The sequence below is a fragment of the Petaurus breviceps genome, unplaced genomic scaffold (genome assembly GCF_028583685.1).
Source record: "Petaurus breviceps papuanus isolate PSGF00001 unplaced genomic scaffold, PetGlider_PUasm1.0 90842, whole genome shotgun sequence".
Lineage (NCBI taxonomy): Eukaryota > Metazoa > Chordata > Mammalia > Diprotodontia > Petauridae > Petaurus > Petaurus breviceps.
The window spans coordinates 946,054-953,481 of NW_027187358.1; the positions used below are offsets into that span (position 1 = coordinate 946,054).

The 7,428-nt window shown below is 37.4% G+C and overlaps 1 protein-coding gene across 3 annotated transcripts in view; it reads right to left on the reverse strand.

Moving 5' to 3' along the window:
* The window catches only part of SLC8A1 (solute carrier family 8 member A1), a 429,157-nt gene that overhangs the window by 21,469 nt on the left and 400,260 nt on the right, over positions 1-7,428 (reverse strand). The window lies entirely within an intron of this gene.

Consider the following 7,428-nt stretch of genomic DNA (forward strand, 5'->3'; position numbering starts at 1 on the left):
GAGGTGGCAGATTCCCTAAGAACTCTTGCCTGTGTAGCATAACAATAAATCTTTGCCATCTTGACTTAAAGAATGCTTGAGTCCATGAATTCATTCCAGGCGACTTTGCCCTGTGAACTCTGGTCTCTAGATCCCTGTATCCCTGGGGGTTTCTCCCTCAACATTTCTGGTCCCTCATCAACCCCACCCCCAACCAAATAGTTACCACTAGGAAAAATGGTTAACCACAGCATGGCTGGTGGTTTAGTGGATAGAGTGCTGGGCCTAGAATCAGGAAGGACTCAGTTCAAGTCTGACCTCAGACACTTCGCAACTGCATGACTCTGAGCAAGCCTCTGTCTGTCTCTGTTTCCTCAACTGTAAACTGGCGATAATAATTGTAGCTACTTCATAAGGTTGTTGTATTAAATAAGATAATATTTATTATAGTTATATATTATATATAATATACTGGCACATAGTAGGCATTTAATTAATGTTTGTTACCTTTGATGCCCTTCCTTTCTTTGTGCTGTCAGAAGACCACTGGATGTTAAGAGATCGCAGCTCACTAAATGTTTGCCCATGTTCTAGTCACTTTGTTTCTCTGTGACTTAATTTCCTCAGCTATGAAACTGAACTAATATTTTAACATGTACTTCACAGGGTTACTGTGAACAAAATATGAGGTTCCTTCCATATAGGTATGATAAGAACAAGGTCTGATCAAATTTTTCCAATGAATTCTTGGCAAACCTAAATCTCAAATAATAATAATAATAAATCTGTAAAGTGAAAAACATTAAAATTGTGAGGAAAAAACCATGTAATTTATGAAACATTTTGAAATGGAAATAAATGTGATATGTCTTATTTAATACCCTTAGTTAGTCTAAAGATGCTTGGTTACTTTAAGAACATAAAATATATATTTTCCACAATTTTGTTTGCTCACAAAATAGCTTGTTTGCTGGCTTGGTATAAAATTTATAAGCATAATTTATTTAGATGATTATAAATTCATAATTGAATTTACTTTTCAGTATATTATATTTTCATTGCAAATGGAGTGGCAGACTGCTGAACTTTAAGGGTTCCCTCATCTATTTTATGATATTGTTGATGGTCTAACTCAAATTCATTTTGCTTTTCATATGCTGGAAAATGCAAGAAATTAAGAAAATGAGAGGTAGGGTGATAAAGTGATGAGTCAGGGAACCCAAGTCCAAATCTCAGCTTTAATACTTTGTGACGATGGGCAAATTATTTTACCTCCATAAAATTTCATTTTCCCATCTGTGAAATAGAGATATTAAGGTTAATGTGATAAAAGTACTTAGAAAAACTCAAAGCAGTAGATAAATGTGAGTTATTAGTAAGTTGTATTTTCTGAGTTTAATGTTTTTCATAGGAATTTGTGTTAAGCAGATTGAGAAAAATATTCACTTTAAAGAAAGGGATATATATTTATTATTACCATTATCATTATATAAAATACAAATGTTCTTTTATTTCATCCATATTAATAATGTAATAACATGAGAATGTTATTTAAGTACTCAATTAATTATTTATAATTAAGTACTTACATATCTTTTAAATACTCAATCTCCAAGGTACATGGAAGGAAAAAAATTCAAAATATAAAGACCTAGCAGAGGAACTCATAATTACATGGGGAGAGGGTGGTGGATGTCTATATCATTCATTTGTCCTGTCAGCTACTAGAGTTGATTCAAGGATGCTTTCAGTGAGCCCACAGATAATGAGCTTCCATCCTGATATTTTTATTCAACCATAACCATTAGTCTATCTACTTGTTCAATTGTTCATAGAATACTAAAGATTAAAGAACAGTAGAGTAGCAACTTTTCATAGGAGTGCTTCTATCGGAAATCTATTTTAAAAACTTTGTATGAGATGATGATGATGATGACAGTTGCTTCTATTTATTTTCCAAATTGTGCAGAGAGAAGAATGAAAAATAGCCAGAACACCAAATCAGGACCTTGATAGTCAAGCAGTGGAGGTCCAGTGCTCTCAAAGGTGAATTGTATTCAATAGGAATGAACATTCATTTGCTGACCAATTGTTTGTAGAACTTGGAATACTTTCCCCCATAGAAACAATATTAATATGTGTTAGTTAGTTCCCAGGCTAGTCCATACAATCTGGGTTAGTTCATGGTATAGCTGATGAACCATGATGTCAATAGTGCTGACAGGGTGCTTGGGGTGTCTATGTTTGTAACATCAGTTTGTAAAATCAATTTGTAAAACCAGTTTGTAAAATCACATTCCCCTCCCTCCCCAGCATCAGAGCATTAACTCTGCCCCTTCCCCCTGCCAGCACTCTGCCTAGCAACTATGCATGAGCTGTTTATCTCCCCCCAGTATAATGGCCAGCTGCACCTATGAGTCTTTCAATGCACTATCAATAAGTTAACTCCTCAGCCAATCAGGCACATCCTGAATCCCTGTTAGCCTTGGTTCCCAACATCCATCTTGTCAAACATGACATGGATGTGTGGCAGACTGGGCAGTTCTTAGTCATCCCTGAGCACTAGTTGACTTAGTGACGTTTCAAGCCTAAAACCACACCTCCAGGGACCCCCCCCCCCCACCTTGGGCTATTTCCCAGTAAATTATGGGCAATATACCTGTTCAGTTGATATTAAAAGTACATGTTTCTTTAAGTACTGACCACTCCTTAACTCCTTCCTAATACCACCCTTACTCACCTAGTTAGCATAATTGACATCTGATTTACTATTGTAACTCTTTATAAACTATACCTATGACTTCTTTAAGTTTGCAGGTTCCTTAAGAACCCCTGCCCACTGTAAAGCATAACAATAAACTTTTACAATCCTGACTTAAAAGATTGCTTGGGCCTTGTGAATTCCTTCCAGACTGCCCATCAGGGACTCTGGTCATTGGAGTCCCTGTACCACCTATCACCCCCTCCTCAGTGCCAGCCTTAGTTTTTGATCTGGGGAACAGAGGAACATTTGCAATAGGAAGTAAAGGAGGAGGAAGCAGGTGTGGGATACCCTTGGGCAAAATCTGGAAACTGGCAAAGTTCTATGGCCTTCTTTCACTTTTTCATAAGTGTTCAGTGCTCTTAGACTACCTTAAGACCCCAAACTTCTGAGGAAGTTGATTGGAAACAAGTCTCAAGGAACCTCACAGGGACATATATCTGTGTTTGAAGTCTGGAGAGCATTCATTTGTTTGTCAGGAGATTATAGCTCACAAATCAATGAACATTTATTAAGTGCTTACTATGTACCAGGCACTGTGCTAAGCACTGGGGATACAAAAAAAGGTAAAAGACAGTTCCTGCTCTCAAAGAGCTTACAGTCTAATTGGGGAGACAGCTTGCAAACAGCTTACCGTTTAATGTGGGCTAGGCATGAAGAAGCTAGAATGAGGTACCATAGGAGGTTACTTAGGTGCTTTACTTTTCCGGAGACATTTAAGAATAAGGGTACAAAATCACTTTTCTTCGTTATACACTCATATACATACACACTCACAAAAATATATAGTCTGCTATATATTATATATCTTCTAGAGAAGATTGTCATATTTTATACAATATACACATATGTGTGTATATATTGAAAATATTGCTTATATATTGCTATCTATTATCTATCATCTATCTATCTATCTATCTATCTATCTATCTATCTATCTATCTATCTATCTATCTCACCATATTTAACCTTCAAAGAAATAAAAATCATAGGTCCAAGGTCCAATGTATAGTAAACTGGTAGTAAATATTAGCTTCATTATTTTATTCTTTCTGTGTCACCTGAGAACATAGACAGAAATGTTTCAAATGACAGGGTAGGATGGGGATAGTAAATTGTGGCTACTTGTCAACTTATCAACCATTTGTCAACAAGGCTACAAAAGCAAGTCAAAAATGTTATGTTCAGTCACAGTATCATTCAATTTCTGCTGCCTTTCTCTTTCAGAAATAGCCTGTCCAAACAGATATAATGATTTGAGTTACCTGGTAAATAAATTCTTTGGGAACATACTGCAAAATAAACAAATAGTTATGGCATACCATAGGGATTTTATAACGGAAATATGGGGTAAGAAAATCTTCCTCCAAGTGGGGACTGGGAGTAGGGAGCTTATGTCAGGACTTTTTGAGTAGTTAGACCAATGATTCTGATATCTTCTCTCCCCCACCAAAAAAGATTTTATGCTTTTTGGCAGATCTACTGAGTTTGACTTTAGGAGGGTTAATGTTGGGTCTGTACTTTTTTTTTTACTTCCATACTGGGTATAAGTGGAAGATTAAATTCTCTATAAACAAAACATGATAAAATCCAACTGTCTCCTCAAACTTCTTTGCAAAGAATGAATATTCAAAGGCATGAAAGCTGCTTTATTTTAAAATTGATGTTTTAGTCATACCACTCAAAACATTTAATTACTTTGCAATTCCATTTCAAAAAGGATGAGTTGTTTATTTTTTAAGGTTAGTTTGGTAGCAGTGATAGATTGAAAAAAATAATTCTAAAGAAGCAGTATGTTTGTTCAAGAAGATACTTACTGAATAAGTGAATTGTACTGGGAGTCAATAAGACCTATGTCTAAGTCTTTTCTCTGCTTCAAATAGGCTATATGACTCTAGGCCAGTTGCTTAACTTCTCATTGTCTCAAAATATAGGTTTCATAGAAGTGTTATATCTGAATGGGTAGAAAGTGTTCATTACTGGGAGCTCCTTACATTGATGAAATCACAGGCCTCACCCTGGTCTTATACTCTCTCCTCCTTAAAAAGAACTAAATTAAAAAAAATGCCTTGCCCATACCCAAGATTTGTAAGGAAAAAAATAATTTTTTGAAGAGATAAATTTGGAAAGATGAGCTACTTCCTTCTAGAAAGAAACTATGATGGGATAGCTAGTCAGTCTTAATTACATAAATCTCTCTCAGTCAGGATGTACCAGCTTAGTACCATTCAGTGCCATGCTTTAGGGGCTGATGGTGAGGATACTGCAGAGTCATTTTTCCTTTGCCAAGCTCTGAGAGGAGTGATATGGAGTCACACTGGTTAAGTTGTGTGGTGGGATACAAAATCACAAGGTGAAAGAAACTCATACTGTGAGTATTTTTCATGTCTCCCCTACAACACAAAGGCTTCTTTCTGCTAACATTGGAAAAAATCCAAGACAGAAAATGCATAGTACAGCTAGGGCATCCATTTAGAAATACAAATGCAGTGCCTGCTGTCTTGAGCTACTCAAAGCATCAAGAGTCACTCAGATGGCTTTGAGGAGACCTGCTGACCTGCTCTGTTTTTGCTTCCCTTCCAAAATGCCTCCGCTTTTCTGCCATCTCAGCAGACGCCACATCCTAAATGGGTACTTGGTGGTAACCCAAGCTGTTCAATAGATGCCACCCCAGAGATGACTATAGAAACAACAGGATCAGCTCCTGGACTCCTGTGATGTGGTATGGCTTAATCTGTGTTCATTTTTGAATGGAAAGCTGGAAAGCAGAGAAGGCAAGCACACCCTGGAAAACCATAGCAAAGTCAATGTCCCTTGGCTTATGTTTCTCCTGTGACAGGTACTGCTACACATGTAACACATTCTCTATCTCTTTCTCTATCTTTCTGTCTCACCCCCTTTCTTTCTGTCACTCTGTGTCTCCTTTGTATTTATGTCTCTGTCTCTCTGTCTCTGTCTCTGTGTCTCTCTTTCTCTGTCTCTCTCTGTCTTCCCCTTCACCCATCCTATAGATATAGGCAATAAATGACACCATCAATGGTGTCACTTTCAAATTCACAAGGCTGCAGTTAGCTACAGTTTTCTCTACCTTAACCTTATAAGAAGTTATATTGTAGGCCACGTACACTTCCTCTTCTGGGAGTACTCACTTTTGTGAGGAAGGATGAGGTGATGGGAAGAGACCTGGTCTTGGAGTCAAAAGACCTAGACTCAGGTCCTTGCTTGGGTACTTAATAGCAGTGTGATTAAGGGAAAGTCAATATCCTCAATTCTTAGTTTACTGATCTAAAACTTTCTACTTCACAGAGCTGTGGTGAGGAAAAACATTTCATTTATTTTATAATTTATTTCATAATCGATAACAAGTATGAGAGGAAGTGGATGGTAGTAGAAAGCCAGTTCACAGGGTTTGAGTATGACCTCGGGCAAGTCCCTTGACCTCACAGGCAATTCTGTGAGACTATAATTTCCAGATATAGTGACAAAAGGAGCCTCCTCCTGTGGAGTTCTCTCTGCCAATGAAATTATGGACCTAAACCCAAAGATTAGTATAAATGTGAGCTATTCTTATGAAAGTGCAAGTCATCAATTAAAACCGGGGTTAAAGACCTATCACTGCAATAGTTCTATCAGTCTGCTGCTGGGAATGGCATTAAAATCCATTGCTTTGTTGTGGCTAGGTTATTATCTATCAGAAGAGAGATTTTACCCATAATGCTATCAAATCAAATCTATGAATAAATAATGAGCTATAATATAATGGGGGGAGGCCTGCTGTGGTCTAAAAAACATATGTAGCCTAAATAGTTTCATTTTATAGCTGGCAATATTTAGAGAATGACACGAAGAACGGTGTAGGATTTCAACTTTGTGCCTTATGAGGATTAGTTGAAAGAACTGGGAGTGTTTATATTGGAGAAAAGAAAGATTAAGGGGTGGGGGTGCGCATAATAGTTATCTTCAAGTATCTCAAGGGATGTTATGAAGAAGAGGGATCTGAGTTGTTCAGCTTGGTCCCATTGGATTGTAAGCTCTTTGAGTGCAGGGACTGCTGTGTGTGTGTGTGTGTGTGTGTGTGTGTATCTCTAATGCTTGGGACAGTGCCCGGCATGAAACAGGTATTTTATAAATGTTTATTGACCGACTAAATCGTCCTAGGGGAAAGAATTAGAAGTAATGAGTGGTAGGTGCAGAGAACAATTTAAGCTCAACGTTAGGGGAACCCCCCCCCCAAAAAAAAAAAACAAAAAAAATTGCCTAACAATTGAACTTTTCCCACAGTGGAATGGCTTTTCTTGATAGGTGGTGGGTTGCTCTTCTTTGGAGGTCTTCAAACAAAGTCTAGATGACTACTTGTTGGGCATTTTATTAGAGGCAACTCTGGCTTAGGTAGGAGTTGAACTTGAGGGTTATGGAGGTCCCTTTTCATTCCAAAGTTCTATGATTTCCTGATTCTATAATTATGCAACCCACCCTGATCCTACTTATCAACATCAATGCTACTCTCCTACCCTCTCTTCCCTGGTTAGATAGCTCCCACTTCTTTCCACTCAGTCCACACATTTTTAGATTAAGAAAACAGTATAGTATGTACCAAGAACCAATCAGGTTAGAGTTCCCCTCCCACTGACCCAGATTCCTATAAAAATCAACTAAAAGAAAATTTAAAAAAAGAGGCAGACATTTTG